The following is a 26431-nucleotide window of genomic DNA, read 5'->3' on the forward strand; positions in this document are numbered from 1 at the left end:
TGAATTATTTCATTGGGTTGGGTTATTTAATGTAAACTCTTACATGGGCAATGTTTTTAGAGCTTAGTGTTAACGTTTTTCCTGGTTTTCTCCCTTTATATTTATTTACTGTTCCACTTTTTCCTTTTCAAACTGCATTACTATAGCACTGTCAAAATGACATTTACTGTGTGTTTGTGCCTCAGTCTAGGTGATTAACATCTTTTCCAGTATTGTTTGCCTCTCATTTATGAATCTGATGTTCTACCAAAAAGTGGTGGAAGAATCAGTTAATATAATAAGTGGGTCACTAAAACGAAGTGCATCATATCTTTGAGTGCAGAAGTTCATAATACGCACCAGTTATACAACAGGCCTTCATGTTGTATGCTCTCAGTTTTATCGTGACAGCCGATAATTAAAGTTAAACTTTCTAAACGCTGTAGAAACAACGTTGGCAGAATGACGTCAAATTGCAACGTAATATTATCAGGGAAGAGAGAAAACGTTCGGCAGATGAAAAAAATAGTGTGAAAATTGATTAATAGATGTGTCAGAATACGTAAATGTAAACACTTGTCATGCGCACGACCCATTGAAGTTGGTATAAACACGCCGGGTACACGGGTTTTCCTCCTTTTGCGTCTGCGACGTTCACCACGACTGTCTTAATGCAGGATCTTGTTGTGACTTGGCAAGACAGCCAAGCCACTATGAGATAGCGAAAGGCACGCGTTTAAGCTCACGCAGGCTGGCGTGAGGTCTGGAACAGTTAAAGGAGTTGAGTCTAGTAAAAAAAGTACGGAGCTTCTGGAATACTTAACTTTAATCCATAATTGGTGAACATCGGTCTGACGGTACATGAATCACAAGATAAATAGCAAATGATAATGGCGCCTTGCTAGGTCGTAGCAAATGACGTAGCTGAAGGCTATGCTAACTATCGTCTCGGCAAACGAGAGCGTAGTTTGTCAGTGAACCATCGCTAGCAAAGTCGGCTGTACAACTGGGGCGAGTGCTAGGAAGTCTCTCTAGACCTGCCGTGTGGCGGCGCTCGGTCTGCAATCACTGACAGTGGCGACACGCGGGTCCGACGTATACTACCGGACCGCGGCCGATTTAAAGGCTACCACCTAGCAAGTGTGGTGTCTGGCGGTGACACCACAGATCTCGCTCTGCTTGTAAAGCTGTACTACGAGAGTGATGACTGTGCACGCGTCGCTCTGCAGAAGTTCCGTGGGTCTGGAGAAAATGATTCGGAAATTCGAAATGACGGGTTCTTTTGGTGTGCATCCTGGTAGAAGGAGTAAACGAATTGATTCTACGTCAATGGAAGGAGTGGCCACAGCAGTGCGGGAGGAGACGAGTGGTGGTGTGCAAACGTGTAGTGCACGGAGAATTGCCCGAACATTGGACGTGCCCGCGAGCACGGTGCGTAAAATCCTACGAAACTTCCTTCTTTGCTATCCATTCAAAATTAGCCATGTGCACGAGTTGCTTCCTGTTGACCTGCCAACAAGAGAAACGTTTGCTTTAGAATTCCTTGCTCGCATGGAAGTGGACAATGGTTGGCCGTGGAAGATTTTGTGGACAAATGAAGCCCACTTCCATGTGACGGGATATGTCAGCACGCAGACTTATCGTATATGGACAACGGAAAATCCACGCGCAAATCAACCAGTACCACTTCATCCTGAAAAGGTCACTGTGCGGTGCGGGTTTACGGCATCATTTCTCACAGGGGCATATTTTTTTCGAAGATATATACTGGGAGACTCAAACGTTTATAACGGGTGGCAGGGACAAAGAATCAAGTGAAATTTTTTAAAGTGCATTATCTGAAAACTACCTTGAGCAGTTAAACAGAGAACCGACTCGTGGCGATAACATATTAGACCTTCTGGTGACAAACAGAACCGACCTATTTGAAACAGTCAACGCAGAACAGGGAATCAGCGATTATAAAGCGGTTACTACATCGATGATTTCAGCCGTAAATAGAAATATTAAAAAAGGTAGGAAGATTTTTCTGTTTAGCAAAAGTGCCAAAAAGCAGATTTCAGAGTACCTGACGGCTCAACACAAAAGTCTTGTCTCGAGTACAGATAGTGTTGAGGATCAGTGGACAAAGTACAAAACCATCGTACAATATGCGTTAGATGAGTATGTGCCAAGAAAGATCGTAAGAGACGGAAAAGAGCCACCGTCGTACAACAACCGAGTTAGAAAGCTGCTGCGGAAGTAAAGGGAACATCACAGCAAACATAAACATAGCCAAAGCCTTGCAGACAAACAAAAATTACGCGAAGCGAAATGTAGTGTGAGGAGGGCTATGCGAGAGGCATTCGATGAATTCGAAAGTAATGTTCTATGTACTGACTTGGCAGAAAATCCTAAGAAATTTTGGTCTTATGTCAAAGCGGTAGGTGGATCAAAACCAAATGTCCAGACACTCTGCGGCCAAAATGGTACTGAAACAGAGGATGACAGACTAAAGGCCGAAATACTAAATGTCTTTTTCCAAAGCTGTTTCACAGAGGAAGACTGCACTGTAGCTCCTTCTCTAGATTGTCGCACAGATGACAAAATGGTAGATATCGAAATAGACGACAGAGGGGTAAAGAAACAATTAAAATCGCTCAAAAGAGGTAAGGCCGCTGGACATGATGGGATACCAGTTCGATTTTACACAGAGTACGCGAAGGAACTTGCCCCCCTTTTTGCAGCGGTGTACCGTAGCTCTCTAGAAGAGCGTAGCGTTTCAAGGGATTGGAAAAGGGCACAGGTCATCCCCGTTTTCAAGAAGGGACGTCGAACAGATGTGTTGAACTATAGACCTATATCTCTAGCGTCTATCAGTTGTAGAATTTTGGAACACGTATTATGTTCGAGTATAATAATAGAAGCTTTCGAAATGTGGTGCTACAGAAGAATGCTGAAGATAAGGTGGGTAGATCACATAACTAATGAGGAAGTATTGAATAGGATTGGGGAGAAGTTTGTGGCACAACTTGACTAGAAGAAGGGATCGGTTGGTAGGGCATGTTTTGAGGCATCAAGGGATCACAAATTTAGTATTGGAGGGCAGCGTGGAGGGTAAAAATCGTAGAGGGCGACCAAGAGATGAATACACTAAGCAGATTCAGAAGGATGTAGGTTGCAGTAAATACTGGGAGGTGAAGAGGCTTGCATGGGATAGAGTAGCATGGAGAGCTGCATCAAACCAGTCTCAGGACTGAAGACCACAACAACAACATAATGACTTTTCTGGAGACCAGAAATCTACTCTGTAGGAATGAGCATGGGTTTCGGAAAATACGACCGTGTGAAACCCTCCTAGCGCTATTCGTCCACGAGACTCAGAGGGCCATAGACACGGGTTCACAGGTAGATGCCGTGTTTCTTGACTTCCGCAAGGCGTTCGATGCAGTTCTCCATAGTCTTTTAATGAACAAAGTAAGAGCATACGGACTATCAGACCAATTGTGTGATTGGATTGAAGAGTTCCTAGATAACAGAACGCAACATGTCATTCTCAATGGAGAGAAGTCTTCCGAAGTAAGAGAGATTTCAGGTGTGCCGCAGGGGAGTGTCTTAGGAACGTTGCTATTCACAATATACATAAATGACCTTGTGGATGACATCGGAAGTTCACTGAGGCTGTTTGCGGATGATGCTGTGGTATATCGAGAGGTTGTAACAATGGAAAATTGTACCGAAATGCAGGAGGATCTGCAGCGAATTGACGCATGGTGTAGGGAATGGCAATTGAATCTCAATGTAGACAAGTGTAATGTGCTGCGAATACATAGAAGAAAGATCCCTTATCATTTAGCAACAATATAGCAGGTCAGCAACTGGAAGCAGTTAATACCATAAATTATCTGGGACTACGCATTAGGAGTGATTTAAAATGGAATGATCATATAAAGTTGATCGTCGGTAAAGCAGATGCCAGACTGAGATTCATTGGAAGAGTCCTAAGGAAATGCAATCCGAAAACAAAGGAAGTAGGTTACACTGCTTGAATACTGCTCAGCAGTGTGGGATCCATACCAGATGGGGTTGATAGAAGAGATAGAGAATATCCAACGGAGAGCAGCGCGCTTCGTTACAGGATCATTTAGTAATCGCGAAAGCGTTACGGAGATGATAGATAAACTCCAGTGGAAGACTCTGCAGGAGAGACGCTCAGTAGTTCGGTACGGGCTTTTGTTGAATTTTCGAGAACGTACCTTCACCGAGGAGTCAAGCAGTATATTGCTCCCTCCTACGTATATCTCGCGAAGAGACCATGAGGATAAAATCAGGGAGATTAGAGCCCACACAGAAGCATACCGACAATCCTTCTTTCCACGAACAATGCGAGACTTCAATAGAAGGGAGAACTGATAGAGGTACTCAAGGTACCCTCCGCCACACACCGTCAAGTGGCTTGCGGAGTATGGATGTAGATGTAGATGTAGTTGCAGGTGCTTCCGGTCCTGTTATCTGTTCCGTCACTGGTAAGCGCTACGAGTGTCTTTTGCGCAACCACGTCCTTCCAGCTCTCCAGCAGCGTGGATGTGTGGATGGGTTCATTTTTAAGAAAGACAGCGCACCTCCGCGCATTGCAAATTCAGTTAAGCAGCTACTGAAGCGCCATTTCGGATATGCTAGAATTATCAGCCGCCATTTCCCTGTAGCCTGGCCGTCCCGATCACCTTATCTTAATCCGTGCGATTTTTGGCTGTGAGGTTATCGGAAAGATGTTGTCTTCAGAGTTCCGATTACAAACTTAGCTGCACTGAAGGCACGCTCTGTGCAACAAATTCTGAAAGTGACCCCGGAAACTCTTCGATCAGTTGTGGAACATGTTCCTCGATTTCAACTTGTTGCAGAAAACTGGACTGCATATTGAACATGTTTTGCGCCAGTCACACGGAAATTAATATTCCGATTTGATTTTGATTCATGCTTTTTTTGCGGTTTTTGGCCTCAGGACAAGTAAAGACCGATTTTTCCCATCCGATGTGATACGACTTTGCCGTGGTGGATAGGCTTACGTAACTAACAGTATCACACCCGTACACCCATGCGCACTGAGTAGTACAGTTTGTTTAACGTCAAACGTACATCTTAGGCATTGTTGTATGACTCATTTGCAGTCGACCACTATTAAATTACAATGCTTACAGCGCCATCTATAGCTGCATTTTGTAGCTATTTCTTTTCTTCTGCCATAAATTTTCCGCCTTCTCTGATAATATCCCGCTGCAATTTGACATCATTCTGACCTGTGGTGTTATTTCTACAGCGGTTTCAAAGTTTAACTTTAGTTATAATCACACTGTACATCTATATTAGTTGTAGGAAGTGAGTGATCTGTGACAACTTGCAATCATAATGGAAGCTGCCAGATGGACAGCAATTCCAAAGCTGTACTGTACAGTAATTAATGTGATTTATTATTCGGTACAACTAGCCACATTTATTGTTCAATACAACTAGCCTTATAACCATTTCTCATGGTGATGTGCTAAGTCCTTTGCGTATCTGCCCATGCACCACGAACTACAAACCTTGCCGAAGTGGGGTGGCTTCTGTGCCTCAACGACACAGATAACCACAACTGAGTGGTATCTGTGGGAAGGCCAGACTAACGTGCAGTTTCTGAAGAGAGTCAACAACCTTTTCAGTCTGGGTAACTGACTGAGATGGCATTGTAACGTTAGCCAACATGGCCAAGATGACCTCCGAATGGCAGAGTGGTTCTAGGCGCTACAGTCTGGAACCGCGCGGCCGCTACGGTCGCAGGTTCGAATCCTACCTCGGGCATGGATGTGTGTGATGTCCTTAGGTTACTTAGGTTTAAGTAGTTCTAAGTTCTAGGGGACTGATGACCTCAGATGTTAAGTCCCATAGTGCTCAGAGCCATTTGAACCATTTTTTTGACCTCCGAACCCGTCGTGGCTTGACGCCGACTTCGTGTACAAAAGTTATTTTGGCGTGAGAAGTGTTGTTATTGGCAACAGGTGCCTGCACCCACAAGTAGCGCAAGAGTCACTTCTCGAGGTGGGCGTTTTCTGAAAGAGACGTTCAGAACAAATAAGGCAGTGTGAAAGTTAACGTGGAGGGGTCGTTGCTGTCCCGTTAGTGAAGAGGGCGAGTCGGCTTTTCGCTGCATCAGCTAAGGAGACGCAAGCGGACCACAGTTCTGGGCCAGGAGCCCGTTTCCTCCAGCAGCTGCTCAGCCGTCCCGACCTGCCGTGGCCGGAGCGAAGCGAAACACACCTGACGCATTCGGCGCTGCTTCTGGCGACTCAGCGGAGGGCGAAGTAAGTCAGTCAACTGCAGCGTGCTCAACATCACATAAGCAGACACATGTCGTCAGGAGATGTCCGAAAGAACAGACACAATGTTTGATTCAGCACCCATTTGGAATTAAGACACAAAGGAATTACAGACCTTGGCTGCGAGCGGGCATTGATCGAAATCAATGGGCAAAGCTGAAAATTTGCGCCGGACTGAGAGTCTAATCCGGGTCTCCCGCTTACTAAGCGGGATGGCTAACGATCTTTTCCTGTAGATGCACACCAGACTAGAACCCTTAGGGGAAACGGCGAAGTACCACGAGTGAGAATAACGGACAAGCGGCACCACTTTTGTAGTGTGTGGATAAGTAGACAATTTGGGTCTGATGGGAGCCATGTTAGGGTAGCCCGTGCAGGTACAAGAACCACGGTGTCCGGATGGCTTATTGGTCAGGACATCTGCCTAGTAAGCTGGAGACCTGGCTTCGAATCCCGGTTCAGCACAAATTTTCAACTTTCCCCATAGATTTCAACCAATGCCCGCTCGGAGCCAAGATTCGTAATTCCTTTGTGTCTTGTATAAAAATCAAAGTAATAATGTAGTCATCCAGGAAAATGCTACAGGAAGTGACACACAAACAGTGATGAACAACAAAAAGGTGTAAGAGACACACTGTTACGCGAAGAGCCTAAGAGGAAGTGACCTTTAATGAAATTGCTTGCAAGTGGAGTATCGTCTCAGTTGTGTGACTGGATTCGTGATTTCCTCTCAGAGAGGTCAGAGTTCGTAGTGATAGACGGTAAATCATCGAGTAGAACTGAAGTGCTATCTGGCGTTCCGCAAGGTAGTGTCATAGGCCCTCTGGTGTTCCTGATTTACATAAATGATCTAGGTGATAATCTGAGCAGCCCCCTTACATTGTTTACAGATGATGCTGTTGTTTACCATCTAGTAAAATCATCAGACGATCAATTCCAGTTGCAAAATGATCTAGAGAGAATTTCTGTATGGTGCGAAAAGTGGCAATTGGCACTAAATACAGAAAAGTGCGAGGTCATCTACATGGGTACTAAAGGAAATCCGATAGATTTTGGGTATACGATAACTCGTACAAATCTAAGGGCTGTCAATTCGACTAAATGACTAGGAATTACAATTACGAGCAACTTAAATTTAAAAGACCACATAGATATTATTGTGGGGATCCTTATCAGGTAGGATTGACGGAGGAGATCGAAAAAGTGCAAAGAAGGGCAGCTCGTTTTGTTTTGTCACGCAATAGAGGTGAGAGTGTCACTGATACGATACGCGAGTTGGGGTGGCAGTCACTGAAGCAAAGGCGGTTTTCTTTGCGGCGAGATCTGTTTACGAAATTTCAATCACCAACTTTCCCTTCCGAATGCGAAAATATTTTGTTGACACCCACCTACGTAGGGAGAAATGATCATCATAATAAAATAAGAGAAATTAGAGATCGAACGGAAAGATTTAGGTGTTCCTTTTTCCCACGCGCCATTCGAGAGTGGAATGGTAGAGAAGTAGTATGAAAATGGTTCGATGAACCCTCTGCCAGGCACTTAAGTGTGAATTGCAGAGTAACCATGTAGATGTATACGACATTCCAGTGTCAATGTGAAAGTGCAGGAAAAAGTGTACGAAAAAAGATAAAAGCCCCTGCTTTTGCGGCTGATGCTGTGCTGATAGGAAAGAACATAGAAGAACTGAAGATATGGGAACTGTGCTAATAGAAAAAGCAAAGAAAGTAGTTCTAAGTATAAATGAAAGTAAAACAAAGGTCATGGTAGTAGGAAGATGAGTTCATTTAGGGCCATATAATCTAAAAATCGGAAATCTAACAATACAGAAGACAGACACATTCACGTACCTCGGTGTCAACATCAACCAACAAAACCTTATACAACAAGAGAGAGTAACAAGAATTCAAGCTGGGGGAAGATGTCTAGGAACAATTCACAACGTCATAAGATCTAAGGTACTATCTAGACGCGCAAAAGTAAGAATTATCAGACCATCGTCAAGCCAATAGTGTGCTATGCAAGTGAGACATGGACCCTGACAAAGAAGACAGAGAAAAAACTCATCACTTTTGAAAATAAAGTCCTGAGAAAAATATATGGACCAGTGAAAGAAAATGAAGAGCGGAGAATAAGGAAAAACAGATAACTCAGACAGTTATACACACTGCCTGACATCGTAGCGAATATGAAAATTAAGAAACTAAAACGGCACGGACATGTCAGGAGGAGAGGGGAGGACACGGTAATACAGGCTGTAATGGATGGAGAAGCTGAAGGAAAGAGACCACTGGGACAGCCGAGAATGAGATGTAAGCATAATGCCATGGGAGACATGCAGATACAGGGTCTGGGAGATGAAGTGCAGATGACAAGAAAGTGTTCAGAAATGTTCAAACGTGTGTGAAATCTTATGGGACTTCACTGCTAAGGTCATCAGTCCCTAATCTTACAAACTACTTTACCTAAATTATCCTAACGACAAACACACACACCCATGCCCGAAGGAGGACTCGAACCTCCGCCGGGACCAGCCGCACAGTCCATGACTTCTGCGCCTTAGACCGCTCGGCTAATCCCGCACGGCCAAGAAAGTGTGGAAGGCTGGACTGATTGAAGCCATAGACCGGCTGCCGTTTGTGTGGCCAATATAAGTAAGTAAGTATCCGACTGTCCAGAGGACACAGATGTAAAGCGCTAAAAGACACAGCACACATGCAGAAACCTGAAGACGAACTGACCAAGGAAAGCTTCGAAAACGGCTTTATCGCAAGCTTCAGGACGGGACCATAGGGAAGAAAACCGTTCTATCAACTAGTGAAGTGGACCTTGCGCTTAGAACGCTCTCGTGACATACAAGAAGTATGTCTCGGATTTCATTCGGTTTTGGTGAAAGACTGCCTAGCTAGGAGGCGATGTGCGTAATGCCAAGATCTTGGTTATCTGGCGTAACATTGTGATAAACAAGCAGTCAGAGATGAATGTGACACGTATCCAACCTTCCCAATAAAGCAGAATTTAAGAACAGATTATGGATAGTCGTCGCATGACAGTGGAAAGCAATGGGGACTCTAATAAAACCCTTATGTGCTGTCTGAGTAAAAATATAAATCACTGTCGAGGAGGAGGAGGAGAGGTACCGAAAGAGCGAGGAATTTCTGGCAAAAAAGGAGCACAAAAGCGCATGCGACGCAGACCGAAGTAGAACATCGTGCACCTACGAAAACCTTTAAAAGAAGTTTTTGACGAAAATTCAGAACTAGAACAAAGAATCAAGATCAAAGGTTCAACCAGGAGTGACATATGGTACAGGCCAGCAGGATTTTGTGACAGAAAGTAGGCAGTTGTATGTAGAATGCAACAGCACTTGAGCTGAGGAAGATTCTCCGCTGCCTACATTAGTAAAAAAATATTCGCCAATGCAGGACATAAATGTGCAACAAAAACAAAGTCAGACTCAGAGACAGTTTGTACAGGAAACATGCACGTACTGCAGAGACGTAGGCAATAGAAGACAGACCGGAACAGATCCGTGACAGATTTATGAAAGCATAGCTTGCTGTGCTATAAGAGCCGATAACGCTTACTACAGCTTTAAAACATCTGGTAAGGAATACGTACCCATAAGGAGAGTACATTACTGTTACTGTGCCTGATTTCGTAGACAGAATCAATTTCAAAGAGAACAAGCTGCCAACAGAAGTGCACACTGGATAATTTATTGAAACTGGTTTCTGCCAGAAGGAATGAACTGTTTTCCTCGGACACGCTGTACTCGTCTAGTATGGGATTGCAGGCGAGAATGGCCAGACTATTTAATATATACCCATAGTCACAAATGGAGATAGAAAAAAGGTCAGCTTAATGACTTAAGAATCGCCATCGTGCTGCATGAGGAGCAGGAGGAGGAGGCTTGAAGATAGAAGTATTACGTTTTCAAGAGCCGTAAACTAAAACAGGAAAGGTTCACAATATAACAGTAACTACCCAGATAGTCAACCACGCGCAACGTCCAATGACAGCACAAATACACTGCTGGCCATTAAAATTGCTACACCACGAAGACGACGTGCTACAGACGCGAAATTTAACCGACAGGAAGAAGATGCTGTGACATACAAATGATTAGCTTTTCAGAGCATTCACACAAGGTCGGCGCTGGTGGCGACACCTACAACGTGCTGACACGAGGAAAGTTTCCAACCGATTTCTCATAAACAAACAGCAGTTGACCGGCGTTTCCTGGTGAAACGTTGTTGTGATGACTCGTGTAAGAAGGAGAAATGCGTACTATCACGTTTCCGACTTTGATAAAAGTCGGATTGTAGCCTATCGCGATTGCAGTTTATCGTATAGCGACATTGCTGCTCGTGTTGGTCGAGATCCAATGACTGTTAGCAGAATATGGAATCGATGGAGGGTAATACGGAACGCCGTGCTGGATCCCAACGGCCTCGTATCACTAGCAGTCGAGATCACAGGCATCTTATCCACATGTCTGTGGCGGGTCGTGCAGCCACAGCTCGATCCCTGAGTCAACAGATGGGGACGTTTGCAAGACAATAACCATCTGCACGAACAGTTCGACTTCGTTTGCAGCAGCATGGACTATCAGCTCGGAGTCCATGGCTGCGGCTACCCTTGACGCTGCATCACAGACAGGAGCGCCTGCGATGGTGTAGTCAACGACGAACCTGGGTGCAAGAATGACAAAACGTCATTTTTTCGGATGAATCCAGGTTCTATTTACAGCATCATGATGGTCGCAGCCGTGTTTGGCGACATCACGGTGAACGCACATTGGCAGCGTGTATTCGTCATTTCCATACTGGCGTATCACCCGGCGTGATGGTATGGTGTGCCATTGGTTACACGTCTCGGTCACCTCTTGTTCGCATTGACGGCACTTTGAACACTGGACGTTACGTTTCAGATGTGTTACGACCCGTGGCTCTACCATTCATTCGATTCCTTGTGAAACCCTACATTTCAGCATGTTGCAGTTCCTGTACGGGCCTTTCTGGATACACAAAATGTTCGACTGCTGCCCTGGCCAGCACATTCTCCAGATCTCTCACCAATGGAAAACGTCTGGTCAATGGTGGGCGAGCAACTGGCTCTTCACAATACGCCAGTCACTACTCTTGATGAACTGTGGTATCGTGTTGAAGCTGCATGGGCAGCTGTACCTGTACACGCCATCCAAGGTCTGTTTGACTCAATGTTCAGGTGTATCAAGGCCGTTATTACGGCCAGAGGTGGATGTTGTGGGTACTGATTTCTTAGGATCTATGCACCCAAATTGCATGAAAATGCAGTCACATGTCAGTTCTAGTATAATTTATTTGTCCAATGAATACCCGTTTATCACCTGCATTTCCTCTTGGTGTAGCAATTTTAATGGCCAGTAGTGTACTTCCACTTTTCTTCAATCTTGGATACCTCTTCACTAAAATCGTGAGCTAATGCGCTTCTTCTCCTTTTAAACTACACGTTACCTACATGAGGATCGTGTAACCCAGACTGATAATTTGTTATTCATTGGGACGTTTGTCGTAAGTTTATCGATTAGCTACGTCACAGATCATGTATTATGTTACAGCAGCTACCGTTGGTTTAGGCGGTTTAGCCGAGTCTAGCATTTTTTAGACTTTGCCCGCTGATGATGACTTCTGATATTGTGATTGTTGTTGCTTGGGGCGCGCGGCTTTGGTGACACAGTAGTTCCACTGTGTAGTGGTTTATAGTCTGTCGCTGGTCGGTCACACTCGCTAATGTGTTTCCGGACTAATTTTCCGCGCCGCGGTCGTAAAGTTTCAGTGTGAATCAATTAGTGAAGTAGTGTGGCATTCGAGAAGTTTTTAAAATTTGGTGTAGTTAAATTGTTTGAAATGAGTAATGGTTTCGGGGATGAACTGTACAGTCTGCGATTTACTAGTAACTGTTGTCAGTAGAAACTGTCAATGTCCACTCCCTGAAAAGTACCAGCAAAAGAAAATATATCATTAGCTCCGTGGAATGGAGAGGCGTAAGGCGACCTAGGATGTATTAACACAGTTTTTACAAAAACGTAACGCAGATATGAGGGCAGATATTCAAAAATTACTTGACAGTAATCAAAATCTGAAACTGAAGAAACAGTGATGTCGGTAAAAATTTATAGCACGCCAGTTGCTATGAACTTAGTTCCAAAGGAAGTAGAAACGCTAATGCAAGAAAACTGTGACACAGACTGTTGCACGAACATTATCATCGATAATTTGTTCGGTTACAGACAGTTTAAAGAATTTCATCCACAAAAACAATTCCACCCAGTTGATTTCATGAAACAATATAGAGTTGCATTTGCGCGAGTTCAGAATGGATTTTAAAAAAATTGTTATTCGTCCACAACATATGAGTGCAGATACTATAACAAGGGGAAACCCTACGTTTGAACAACATATTACATTTATATATATCGAAAATGGGTATCTGTGCAAATATTGGTCGCGAGAGAAACAACGAAGCATCAAAGAGAAATTATTTTCGACGCACAATTATGATCGCAACGAGCTGTCACTGCATTAACTTTCTTCAGCAACACATTGGGAATGGAATAGTTACTTAGATGAACCGATCAGCAATGATGATGTGACTATCTTTTTAGAAAACATTTGTCATAGAGAGTAAGAATGTGAACAATCGATGATTTGGATGGGTTATTAAGCGTTGTTGATCATTTAGATGAGATCGACAATAAAGGAACACCATATAGATCAGAACAAGGCACAACATGACGCAGTCAACATATTCAGCAATGTGATGCACCATGAAAAGATAATTTTGGGTGCTTACGTCGGAGTCAGCAAAACGACGGGAGCAACTTCAAGTACATGAACAATTTAATGGGTCATCTCCGAGAATTCAAATGATTAGATGTGATACTGAAGCTGTTGAAGCTGAACTTATGATAGAAGATGTACAAACTACGGATGGTGCTTTAATTCCAGAGACTGAAAATAATAGTAAGACTACATACGTCTTAGGTTCCGGAGGTGATGCTGTGCTGTATAGAAGAATTTATATGATCAGCTTCGTGAAGCAGAAGAGATACCTGTCCTTCTTGTCAATAGTGTACAAATAATCACAGGAACTGACTATTAAAGTCGTGCTGTTTCTTGGCAAGCTCTCAATGGATGCAAGATTTTAAAAAGATACTTTGACATGATTGTGCTGATTATTGACTTCTTAACTATGAATCGGATTTTTGATAGTGATTGTTTCACGGAAAGATGTAGAACTGAGTTTGGAAGGAGTTTAAGCATTTGCAATAGAAATGAAGAATTAGTAGTAATTTTTTTCGGGTTTGTAAAAGAAGAAGAAGAAGAAGAGTCTGTTAGGAGTTAAGATTACCACGAAGAAGATAGGTGACGAAATCGAAGGGCCAATTAGCATGAAGGTTAATGTGTTCTCAGTAAGAGAGGAAGAAATTCGGGAGTAACGACATAAATTGTGGGAAAGCTCGATGATTTGAATAATTTGCCCACATCCTATGGGAAAGAAGTTTTAAGTATGCACGTAGAGATATTTTCAAATGCTAGTGACAATTTGACGACATCCTTCAAGCTCTTGCAGCGCTGAATTATGTTTGTATTCTACTATTCTTCTGGAGTCACCGCTTACGACGAAAAACACGTCATCTGCAAATGCTACCGGTTAGTCTAAGTCACTGGTGGCATGTGCCTTTTGTAATATGGGCTTTACACAGTTCTCTAAAGACAGCCTTCTGATAGGGCCTTTAACGTTTTCTTTCCAGAGCATACAGAGATGCATCTCTCTCATAGCGTGTCTCTCAGGCTGTTGTACAACAACTCTAAATACTCCAACTCCCTAGAGCGATCAATAGCGCGATCAAATGAAGGCAACCACCACACGTTACCGAAAGTGCTAGCAAGATCGCCTAATTAATTACGTCTTCAGTTGGACTTGCCTTTTCTGAATCAGTGAAGGCTAATCCAGTGCAGCAGTCTACGATTTTGTAATCTCTTCCATAATAGTTTCTTACATGTGTGACAGAGAAGGTTCAGAACACAAATTGGTCCGTAGACTTCAGTTATTATCGGATCCTTGTCTTCGTCGTTACTACGCTATTGGCCATTAAAATTGCTACACCAAGAAGAAATGCAGACGATAAACAGGTATTCATTGGACAAATATATTACACTAGAACTGACATGTGATTAGATTTTCACGCTATTTGGGTGCATAGATTTTCATAAATCAGTACCCACAACAACGACCTCTGGCCGTAATAACGGTCTTGATACGGCTAGGCTTTGAGTCAAACAGAGCCGTGTACAGGTACAGCTGCCCATGCAGCTGCAACACGACACCACAGTTCATCAAGAGTGGTGACTGGCGTATTGTGACGAACCAGTTGCTCGGCCACCATTGACCAGACGTTTTCAATTGGTGAGAGATCTGGAGAATGTGCTGGCCAGGGCAGGAGTCGAACATTTTCTGTATCCAGAAAGTCCCGTACAGGACCTGCAACATGCGGTCGTGCATTATCCTGCTGAAATGAAGGGTTTCGCAGGAATCGAATAAAGGGTAGAGCCACGGGTCGTAACGCATCTGAAATCTAACGTCCAATGTTCAAAGTGCCGTCAATGTGAACAAGAGGTGATCAAGACGTGTAACCAATGGCACACCATACCATCACGTCGGGTGATACGCCAGTATGGAGATGACGAATACACGCTTCCAATGAGCGATCACCGCGATGTCGCCAAACACGGATGCGACCATCATGATCCTGTAAACAGAACCTGAATTAATCCGAAAAAATGACGTTTTGCCATTCGCGCACCCAGGTTCGTCGCTCAGTACACCGTCGCAGGCGCTCCTGTCTGTGATGCAGAGTCAAGGGTAACCGCAGCCATTGTCTTCAAGCTGATAGTCCATGCTGCTGCAAACGTCGTCGAACTGTTCGTGCAGATGGTTGTTGTTTTGCAAACGTCCCCATGTGTTGACTCAGGGATCGAGACCTGGCTACACGACCCGTTACAGCCATGCTGATAAGATGCCTGTGATCTCGACTGCTAGTGATACGAGGCCGCTGGGATCCAGCACAGCGTTCCGTATTACCCTCCTGAACCCACCGATTCCATATTCTGTTAACAGTCATTGGATCTCGACCAACGCGAACAGCAATGTCGCGATACGATAAACCGCAATCACCATAGGCTACAATCCGACCTTTATAAAAGTCGGAAACGTGATGGTACGCATTTCTCTTCCTTACACGAGACATCACAACAACGTTTCACCAGGCAACGCCGGTCAACTGCTGTTGGTGTATGAGAAATTAATTGGAAACTTTCCTCATGTCAGCACGTTGTAGGTGTCGCCACCGGCGCCAACTTTGTGTGAATGCTCTGAAAAGCTAATCATTTGCATATCACAGCATCTTCTTCCTGTTGGTTAAATTTCGCGTCTATAGCACGTCATCTTCGTGGTGTAGCAATTTCAATAGCCAGTAGTGTATTACTGTGGAGAAATAGGATAAGAAGAGAAATGAAATAATTGAGGTTGTGCCAGATGTAGGTTTGTATCACCTGGTAGAACAAGAGGTGGAACACGTGACGACTGCGCAAAACGAAACCTGTTTCGGAACCCGATGTGAATGTTATTGCAAATTAGGCTGTGGGAAGCAAACAGGTGTTGGATGAAACATCAGATAAAGGAGGTGAATTTGAAAGCATTAAAGATAGTGCTTTTCCAAAGAGCATCTGTATTATCGTAATGTCATTAAGTATGGAGTTGTCCAGAGAGGCCATGTCATTCATGTCATTACTTAAGGCTGATTTGTTTTGAGATCTATCCATTGGTATGCTGTACGAGCCAGCCACTGGGAAGGCATAAGAGATAAATGGAAGAAGATTCGTTATAAGAATAATATTCTTCGCTCTAAGGCTGCAGTAGGTCTCAGTATGGACATGGTTAACAGCACTGTAGTATTGAAGAGATTTGATCAAAAAGTGACCAGTGTCTTTTATTTCTGTATTAATTAATTATTTCCTTTTGTCATGGTAAGCGGACAGTTTTTTTCGTAGTTTTCTAGACGTACATCAAATTAACTGTTTTTGTTAATAGCCAATCTTTCCATGTACTCTGACGGAAAAAATTAATGTAGAGCTATGAAATTTTGGGAATACATCTGTCTAGGTAACATATGTAAGCGATTAACATTCAAGATCACAGATCAATGTAATCACGAAATAAGCCACTGGAAATGTTAAAGGCTGGTACATTAGTAACCGGTGTAACCGCTAGAACGTTGAATGCAAGCATGCAAACGTGCATGCATTGTGTTGTTCAGGTGCCGGATGTCAGTTTGTCAGGAGTTCAACGCCTGCTGCGCTTGGTCGATCGTTACAGGGACGGTTAATGTTGGTTGTGGATAACGCTGGAGTTTTCATCCGAAGATGTAACATATATGCTTGATTGGAGAGAGAACTGGTGATCGATCAGGCCAAGTCAACGAGTCGACACACTGTAGAACATGTTGGGTTATAAGTGTTGGGTGATTACAGCGCTGTGTGGGCGAGTGTTATCCAGTTGGAAAATCCCCTTTGAATGCTGTTCATAAATGGTAGCATAACCGTTCAGATCAACTTATTGACGTACAGATTTGTCAGGGTGCATGGGATAACCACGAGAGTGCTCCAGCTGTCATACGAAATAGTACCCCATAACGTAGCTACAGGTGTAGGTCCACAGTGTGTAGCATACAGACAGGTTGTTTGCAAGCCCTCAACTGCCCTCCTAACCAACACACGGCCACCGAAGCAGAAACAGCATTCATCAGAAAACGCAACAGGCATGCACTATGCCCTCCATTGAGCTCTCATTTGACATGAGGTGGCAAATGGCGGTGATTTGGAGTCAGTGGAATGCATGCTACGGGCTTGGAGCTATCCTTGAAGTAACCGATTTGTAACAGTTAGTTGTGTCACTGTGGTCCCAACTGCTGCTCAGATTACTGCTAGAGATGCAGTACAATGCACCAGAGCCATACGCTGGACATGATGCACTTTCCTCTCGCTAGTGCCACGTGGCCCTCCGGAGTCCGAGCGTCTTGCGGCTGTGTATTCTCGTGACCGCCGCTGCCAGCAATCATTTACAGTGGCTACATTCGTGCTTTGTCTTTCTGTAGTATTGCAGAAGGAACATCCAGCTTCTCGTAGCCCTATTACACGACATCGTCGAAACTCAGTGAGGTGCTGATAATGGCGCTTTGTTACGTTAAAGGCAACTCACCACCTCCAGTCTCAAAAGTAACTAAAATTCAGTACCGCTACAACGTGTACTTATTGCAAACCTGATTTACTTCCTCAAAGTGGCGCTACTAGTGCCGGTCATACGGTACTGGCGCAAAATTTGTCTTTTAAACATAGAAACTCGCCTACCAACTTCATTTACACTACTGGACATTAAAATTGCTACACCAAGAAGAAAGGCAGATGATAAACGGGTATTCAGCGGACAAATATATTATACTAGAACTGACATGTGATCACATTTTCATGCAATTTGGGTGCATAGATCCTGAGAAATCAGTACCCATAACAACCACATCTGGCCGTAATAACGGCCTCGATACACCTGGGCATTGAGTCAAACAGACCTTGGATGGCGTTTACAGGTACAGCTGCCCATGCAACTTCAACACGATACCACAGTTCATCAAGAGTAGTGACTGGCGTATTGTGACGAGCCAGTTGCTCGGCCACCATTGACCAGACGTTTTCAATTGGTGAGAGATCTGGTGAATGTGCTGGCCAGGGCAGCAGTCGAACATTTTCTGTATCCAGAAAGGCCCGTACAGGACTTGCGACATGCGGTCCTGCTGAAATATAGGGTTTCGCAGGGATCGAATGAAGGGTAGAGCCACGGGTCGTAACTCATCTGAAATGTAACGTCCACTATTCAAAGTGCCGTCAGTGCGAACAAGAGGTGACCGAGACTTGTAACCAATGGTACCCCATACCATCACGCAGGGTGATACGTCAGTATGGCGATGCCACATTCACGCTTCCAATGTGCGTTCACTGTAACGTCGCCAAATACGGATGCGACCATCATGATGCTGTAAGCAGGACCTGAATTCATCCGAAAAAATGACGTTTTGCCACTCGTGCACCCAGGTTCGTCGTTGAGTACACCATCGCAGGTGCTCCTGTCTGTGATGCAGCGTCAAGGGTAGCCGCAGCCATGGTCTCCGAGCTGATAGTATATGCTGCTGCAAACGTCATCGAACTGTTCGTGCAGATGGTTGTTGTCTTGCAAACGTCCCCATGTGTTGACTCAGGGATCGAGACGTGGCTGCACGATTCGTTACAGCCATGCGGATCAGATACCTGTCATCTCGACATCTAGTGATACGAAGCCGTTGGGATCCAGCACGGCGTTCCGTATTACTCTCCTGAACCCACCGATTCCATATACTGCTAACAGTCACTGGATCTCGACCAACGCGAGCAGCAATGTCGCGATACGATAAACTGCAATCGCGATAGGCTACAATTCGACCTTTATCAAAGTTTGAAACGCTGCGGTATGGATTTCTCCTCCTTACATTACGCATCACAACAACGTCTCACCAGGCAACACCGGTCAACTGATGTTTGTGTATGAGAAATCGGTTGGTAACTTTCCTCATGTCAGCACGTTGTAGGTATCGCCAACCTTGTGTGAATGCTCTGAAAAGCTAATCATTTGCATATCACAGCATCTTCTTCCTGTCGGTTAAATTTCACGTCTCTAGCACGTCATCTTCGTGGTGTGACAATTTTAATGGCCAGTGGTGTATATCGCACAACCCCTACTTGTTGTTCCGGCTTTTTTTTTTTTTTTGTCAGTGTATTTTCTTGGTTTCCTTGAGTGACAAGATTTTCTTTAATGAACATGAGACTGGTGTTGAATATGTCTGTCGGGTGGTACATATGAAGGTAGACAATAATTCCAGCTGATGGTAAAGTTTTGCCTCTTGTGAGAGATGTGCTACATATATTTTTGTGTTTCTTAGTATTGATGTTGTCTGCTTTAATACAGTGATTTTTGTGTTACTGATATCATTTTTTCCTCAGTCTGTGTGATTTAAATGTAATACTATGTAAGTGAGTGCTACTGCATAAGGTGTCTGTGATTTTTAAGAGCTTGCCACAGGTGGTTGTTCCTTGATGATTGTTTTGATACAGTGATCAGTGATGTGTGTGTTGTGTGAGGCAGTAAGTTGCGACATGATTTGTTATTTTGCTTCGTGTTTACGAAATTTTAAAAAAGTAACAGCTGTTGATAGAGTTTTTCTATGCACTGAGGTGAGTTATGAATGAGGATTATGATTGAAAATTTTGTGTTGATTACTTGGTTGAAAGGTTCATATTGCGATTTTTCATAATATCAGGAATGGAATGATTATTGAGATTTCATGAGTTGGTGTTTTCTTCCAGTAAAGTTCTTCTTTTGTGTCTGTGCAGACTGTGGTGGAACGATGAATGAATATTCGTGAAGTTGTTTTAAAAAGTAATTTTAGATGAAAGTATATTGATTCTCTGCAGCTGAGGATTACATTGTGATTTTTGTGGCTATGCTGTGTTATTTAAGACATTACTTGAATTGTGCTTTGTTGCTGTAGTCTTCAGTCCGAAGACTGGTTTGATGCAGCTCTCCATACTACTCTATTCTGCGTAAGCCTCTTCATCTCCGAATAACTACTGAAACTTACATCCTTCTGAATCGGCTTACTGTATTCATATTTTGGTCTCCCTCTACAATTTTTACCCCACACATTCCCTCCAGTACTAAATTAATGATCTCTTGATGTCTCAGAAAGCGTCCTTTCAACTGATCCCTTCTTCTAGTCAGGTTGAGCCACAAATTTCTTTTGTTCCCAGTTCTACTCAGTACCTCCTCATTATTTACTTCACCCACCCATCTATTTTTCAGCACTATTCTGCAGCACCACATTCCAAAAGCTTCTACTCCCTTCTTTCTAAACTGTTTATTGTCCATGTTTCACTTCCTCACATGATTACCCTCCATACAAATGCTTTCAGAAAATACTTCCTAACACTCAAATCTATGTTTTATGTGAATAAATTTCTCTTCTTCAGAAAAGTTTTTCTTCACATTGCTAGTCTACATTTTATATCCTCTCTACTTCGATTCTCATCAGTTATTTTGCTGCCCAAAAAACGAAACTCGTCTACTACTTTAAGTGTCTCGGTTCCTAATCTAGTTTCCTCAACATCACCTGATTTAATTGAATTACATTCCATTTTCCTGGTTTTGCTTTTGTTGATGTTCGTCTTATATCCTCCTTTCTCGACACTTTCCATTCCGTTCAACTGTTCTTCTAAATCCTTTGCTGTCTGTGACAAAATTAGTGTCATTCGTAAATGTCAAGGATTTTATTTCTTCTCCCTGAACTTTATTTCGTACTCCAACTTTTTCGTTGGTTCCTTTTACTACTTGCTCAATTTACAGTTGAATAACACTGGGGATAGGCTACAACTCTGTCTCACTGCCTTCTCAACCGCTGCTTCCTTTTCATGCCCCTTACTCCTGCAACTGCGTCTGGTTTCTGTCAGGGTGAAAACAGCCTTTCGCTCCCTGTATTTTACTCCTGATACCTCCAGAGTTTCAAAGAGTGAAATGTGCTGTGCGCTAATCAAAGTTCCACCCAAAGATAAATGAGTGGGTTTTATTGTTCGGTTTTTTCATAAAGAGATCGTGCAGGATGAATATTTTTGAATTATGATGAATCCACTTGGACAGTAGTTATGAAGAGCTGCACAAGACTATTACTTGTTCCACAAGTTATTGTGGCTGATTTGACGAACACTGCCAGTCTTAATGACAAGATTCTGCTTATGATGACGTATATGAATAGTTTCCACATGAAAAAATGGGATCATGCCCAGAATTAATGAGGATATTTGTGCATGAGAATTTGCTCAAGCAAGGTGCATTGCAGCAGCTTAAAGGAGGGAAGATATCTGTAGATAGCCCCCTAAGATGAATGAACCCTCTGTCTCATTTACACTATAAGGATGATTTGATTTCTGTACACATATAAAGGATGAGAAACTAATTTAATTTCTAGACTGAGACCACATTATGCTAGTATTTGAAGAACTGCAAGAGTTGAAAGTTGCCACCACCGTCTAGTATTTTGATTTTGGAGAGAAGAATATGAGGAATACTGGAAGATGAGTATGAACAAAAAGCTAAACCACTTCTCACTTGAAGCTCTGGTAAGTGACCAACATGATGATTTTGAAGGTGATGTTACAGGCACTATAAAACTATGTTAAACCTCTTTGATGACACATTGAGAGTAATAATAAAAAGTATTGTGAATATTTTCAACATTGAAATGGATTAAGCGTATGTGATAACAGAAAGCGTAGATCATTTTGAGTACCACGTGGCGATCGGTGAGAGTAAATGGTCTGTCAGCATGTATGTGTATGTATGAATGTGTTTCTCTGCATGGTGGATTGGTTGTATGTGGATGTGTTGACTGTGTTTTAATTATTAATATTTCAATGCAGTGAAGCTAATGACACAATAATGTTGTTGTATTGTGCCTAACTAATTGACTTACTTCAGATTGAGTGAATTTAATGCCTATGATTTAATGTTTGGATGTATTTTTCACTGTTCTGCATGGCTAATCTATGTTTTAAATACAATTATACTTATGTTTAACGATTTATTTTAATCTGGTGCCTGATTGATTTATAATTGCTTGGATTTTGTACAATAATGTCTCCTGTCAGTGGAGTTACTGGCTATTTAGTTGTAGTATACCTGACTGTCCAGATCATTCTTTTCAGTAGCTGAATTAAAATCTTCCATGCAAGGTTAGCTGACTTTCCCTACCAGTATCGCTCTGCCCTCTCGTATTCAATCGCATGTTTTCACAAAGTGGAAGAGATTCAAAGAGGTTGTGAATTCATAATTGCTTGGAAGTTGGTTAATGGATCACTTATAATTTGATTTTATACCATACTATCTTGCATTCCTCATTGTTAACTTGTCATGGAGTCTTAAGATTTGATGAGAATGTATTGGTATGTAACGATAAGGGTAGATTGGATAATACCTATGAGGCTGTAAACTGTATCGACTATCTTTAAAGTTCAATACACATGAACCATTGAAACAACGTGTTGCGAGACCGTTCACAGAAATATTTTCCTATGTACTTACTTTATTTAAATATGTCAAATTAGTGAGCTCCCGTTTGTCTTGCTATGGATCTCAAATACACCATTCACAGTCACTTAAATAAATCATTACTCACCTGCAGAGTAGGTATTGATAACTATAAATAATAATCAGCAGAAGCTATATGCATCGTAATTAGTTTTCATGAAGTGAGTAAGGTAAAGCTACATAATTATGATGTTTTGTTGCTTGACGCTGATATAGTAGCACTGCATCAATGAACTATTAAATAATAGATAGATAGGAGCTAAGATTTTGGTTAAATGATCTTTCAACTAGTTATCAACTGACTGCATTCTAAATTAATTAGCACACAACTGGGTAGACTTCCCCTTATGACAGTTGGACGCTATAAGAGGAAACCTAGCACATATGTTCCAAGTAATCTGTTCCTTCAATGAAACGACTTATTCCTGTAACGTGTAACACATGCGATGTCTTGATACGCAACCCACTCTTTCCGCTGTGCTGAATTTATGTAAGTGTGCTGCTTGTGACTATTTTCGGTGTAAATTATATTCTACTTAGATAGCGATGTTAACTTTGGTCTCTTTGGGATTGCATATTTCTGTTTTCTGTTCACTGAAATATCATTTCATTGTCTGCTTTTCAAACAGACAGCAAATATATATATATGGGAAAGTTAGAAAATTAATGGCACTAACAAATGAGTTCAGGGTATGTTCCTTCCAAATATCAGTTGTAATAAGGCACTACTGGGTTCATCTAGCAGCTGAAAGGAAAGATTGGTCAAATTTGACCCGTTTTTTCACAACCATAAATACAAGCACGTATAAACATTATCACATAGAAGCATATTATCAATTCCAAACAGTCGGAAGTAAAAGACAATTAAAACGTAAAATCATTAAGCAGACTCAATCAGACTTTACGTAACAATCCCCACAGGCTTTGAGTAAAGAAAGGGATCGGATTAATACTTCGTACTTCATGAAAAAGACTAAATGCACTGTTGCGCTGAGGACATTATGATCACCCCGATCTTTAGTTGGGGGAAAGGATACTACATGCAAAACCACACAGTGCGTCAGTCAGTAGGGAGACAGCAAACACTTCGTGCAATTCTGAAATAAACTGCCCTCACGTTCCCTTCGTCACTGCAGTAAGTTCTTACTGTGTGTCCTCTATGCTGCAACGTGAACTGCATTCGGCGTCTTGCCACTCATGGGCGTGTGTTGGGTGATGGATGCCAGCCCCATCCGAAGATTGCTGCTTCCAAATGTGCCCTTCCCAACCATCTACATACTTAGAAGTGTAGCGTCCAGGTCCAGGTCTACTGCGTAAGTAAGCGTGTCTCTATCAACCGATCGACCGGTAGTCTAAAAGCCAAGTGTCCAAATTGTCCTATCTGCTACTAGTTCTGCATCGAAATGCCGTCAAAACGTGCTCGTCTTCTAGTCGAATTTGTTAGTAGTTCTTCCAATAGAATACCTCATAACAAAACTTGCCCTCTCGCCTCCTAAAAAGTTTATTTAAAATCTAGCCAATGTCTTGTTTTTCCAAGCTGGCACAGCTTTAACAATTTACCGACTATCTCTCACTCTAGAGGTACGTTTTTGCGCTAGCCAACGCGAGTAGAAGCTGCAATATCTTTTCTCGGAAAACGGCGTCCGATACCGCACTTAAACTCCTTGTTGTCGTACTGGCCAACCATCGTTGTTCCTGCTGTTTTCAGCAGTGCTCGGGTCAATAAACTCTGTGCCGTGGTGACAGAGAGTCGCCCAACTGGTTTTTACAAAGCGCGACTGACTTTCCACATGTTTCGCACTCCCATGAGTCATGCACTCTCTCTCCGACCACTGCCACATCATTCTTGTATGAGTAATATCCAGCCTGTTGCCAGCAAGATCAGTGTAGTATTATTTCAGCTGGAGAGGGCACCGCGTAAGGAAACGTACAGTTCTTGCACAGTCCCAGCTATCTAAATAGTGCATACTGCTAAGGGATATTTACGATGCCTGTCCACCAGCGGCGGCCTCTGTGACCGAGCGGTTCTAGGCGCTTCAGTCCGGAACCGCGCTGCTGCTACGGTCGCAGGTTCGAATCCTGCCTCGGGCATGGATGTTTGTGATGTCCTTAGGTTAGTTAGGTTTAAGGAGTTCTACGTCTATGGGACTGATGACCTCTGATGTTGTCCCATAGTGCTTGGAGCCATTTGATTTGTCCGCCAGCAGCCCCTGCACTTTCTCCGAAAAGCTAGCTCCTCGCGCCGCCTCGGTATCTACACATAATAATAGTGGCCTGGTGAAATCTGTCGTCGTTGACTGTCCGATTCAGGGCATTGCTCTGCGTCGCGGCGAGGGTCTTTAGATCTCAGGTTAAGCTGTCCCCTACCTCGTGGCTAGCAAGTGGTTCCTAGCGGAATCGCTCACAAAGACTCAGCCCAGTACTGTGTGTAAACTAAAAACTCAGTCAGCTTTATTTTATTGAAGGATACCTTGACCTTCTCAATCATCTGTATCACTCACTTTCATACTGAAATTGTCCGGCCCCGGTAGCTGAATGGTCAGTGTGACGGATTGTCAATCCTCTGGGCCCGGGTTCGATTCCCGGCTGGGTTGGGGAATTTTCTCCGCCCAGGGACTGGGTGTTGTGCTGTCATCATCATCCTGTCATCCTCATCGACTGCAGATCACCGACGTGGCGTGAGATTGAAAGACCGGCACCCGCCGAATGGTCTGCCCGACGGTGGGCTCTAGCCATACGAATACATAAATAAATAAATAAATATGGAAATTTGAATTAATCGAGAAGAAAAAGAAAAAATCTAACAGCCACGTTGACCGGTGATAATTAATGATAAACTGAGTAAAGAGGCAGTCTGGCATTAGGCTGATGATTTTCTGTAGATATATGTATGGGTAATAATGGCACCGGGTGCATTTATCAGCACCAATCTGCAAGAGTGGACAGAAGTTGTCTTGCGAGGTACCTATTATGATGGTAGAATTAACAGCCACTCTATTGAACCTGAAATATGCATCGAAAAACACCAGTGATACTGATACCATCTGATTCGCAGGAAGTACTGAAAATTTTACATAATTGTAAGCAACGCTCCTACAATCCTGTAGCGTCGGAGATAGTGAAACAGTTGAGAATTCCACAGTGAATGGTGCCTCCAGGGGATGACCCTGTACTGTGACTTTAGGGAGGAAGAAGGAATTGAGTCCAAAAACGAATACAAATAATGGACGTGCTATTCCTGATTCGAGGTCCGTGGGACACTGAAGACCTTTAAGTGTGTAAACGCACCTGGGATAAGGAATGCCAAGATTATCAAGTTAGTGTCTAATTTCCTTGTGGCAGTGGAAATGAACTCTTGCCTGGTTCTCCCAGAATAGGGAGATAAGATCGTATCAATTTTACATTAGTAAGTTGTTGTACTTTTAGACCTGTATCTGTCGATGTATTCGCAAGAATCATCATGAACCAGTGTTGCATGTCATACGTTGTTCCTGAAGCCCTTCTGATTAATGAACCTTACCCAGTAGGGCAATAACGTGTAATACACCTAAGCACACTCACAACACCCTCACATTGTCTGAAACGATCGGCTGCAAATAAACCGACATTGCAGAATTATGTGGTCTAGTGAATCTGCTGTCCACTGACGTGGAGGTCCAAGGTTAGTTTCTAGGTGACTGCTTCTCATAAGTGGAAATATCTGGAGGAAGGTCTACTTGTCTACTTGAGAAAATAAAATGCGATATCAACATGCTAGCTGCCGAAGTATATTAAAAGTAACACTTGCATACGATTGTACTTCACGTGACATGTACAGGGTGTAGCAAAAAGGTCTACCCAAACTTTCAGGAACA

The sequence above is a fragment of the Schistocerca piceifrons genome, chromosome 1 (genome assembly GCF_021461385.2).
Source record: "Schistocerca piceifrons isolate TAMUIC-IGC-003096 chromosome 1, iqSchPice1.1, whole genome shotgun sequence".
In the NCBI taxonomy this organism is placed as follows: domain Eukaryota; kingdom Metazoa; phylum Arthropoda; class Insecta; order Orthoptera; family Acrididae; genus Schistocerca; species Schistocerca piceifrons.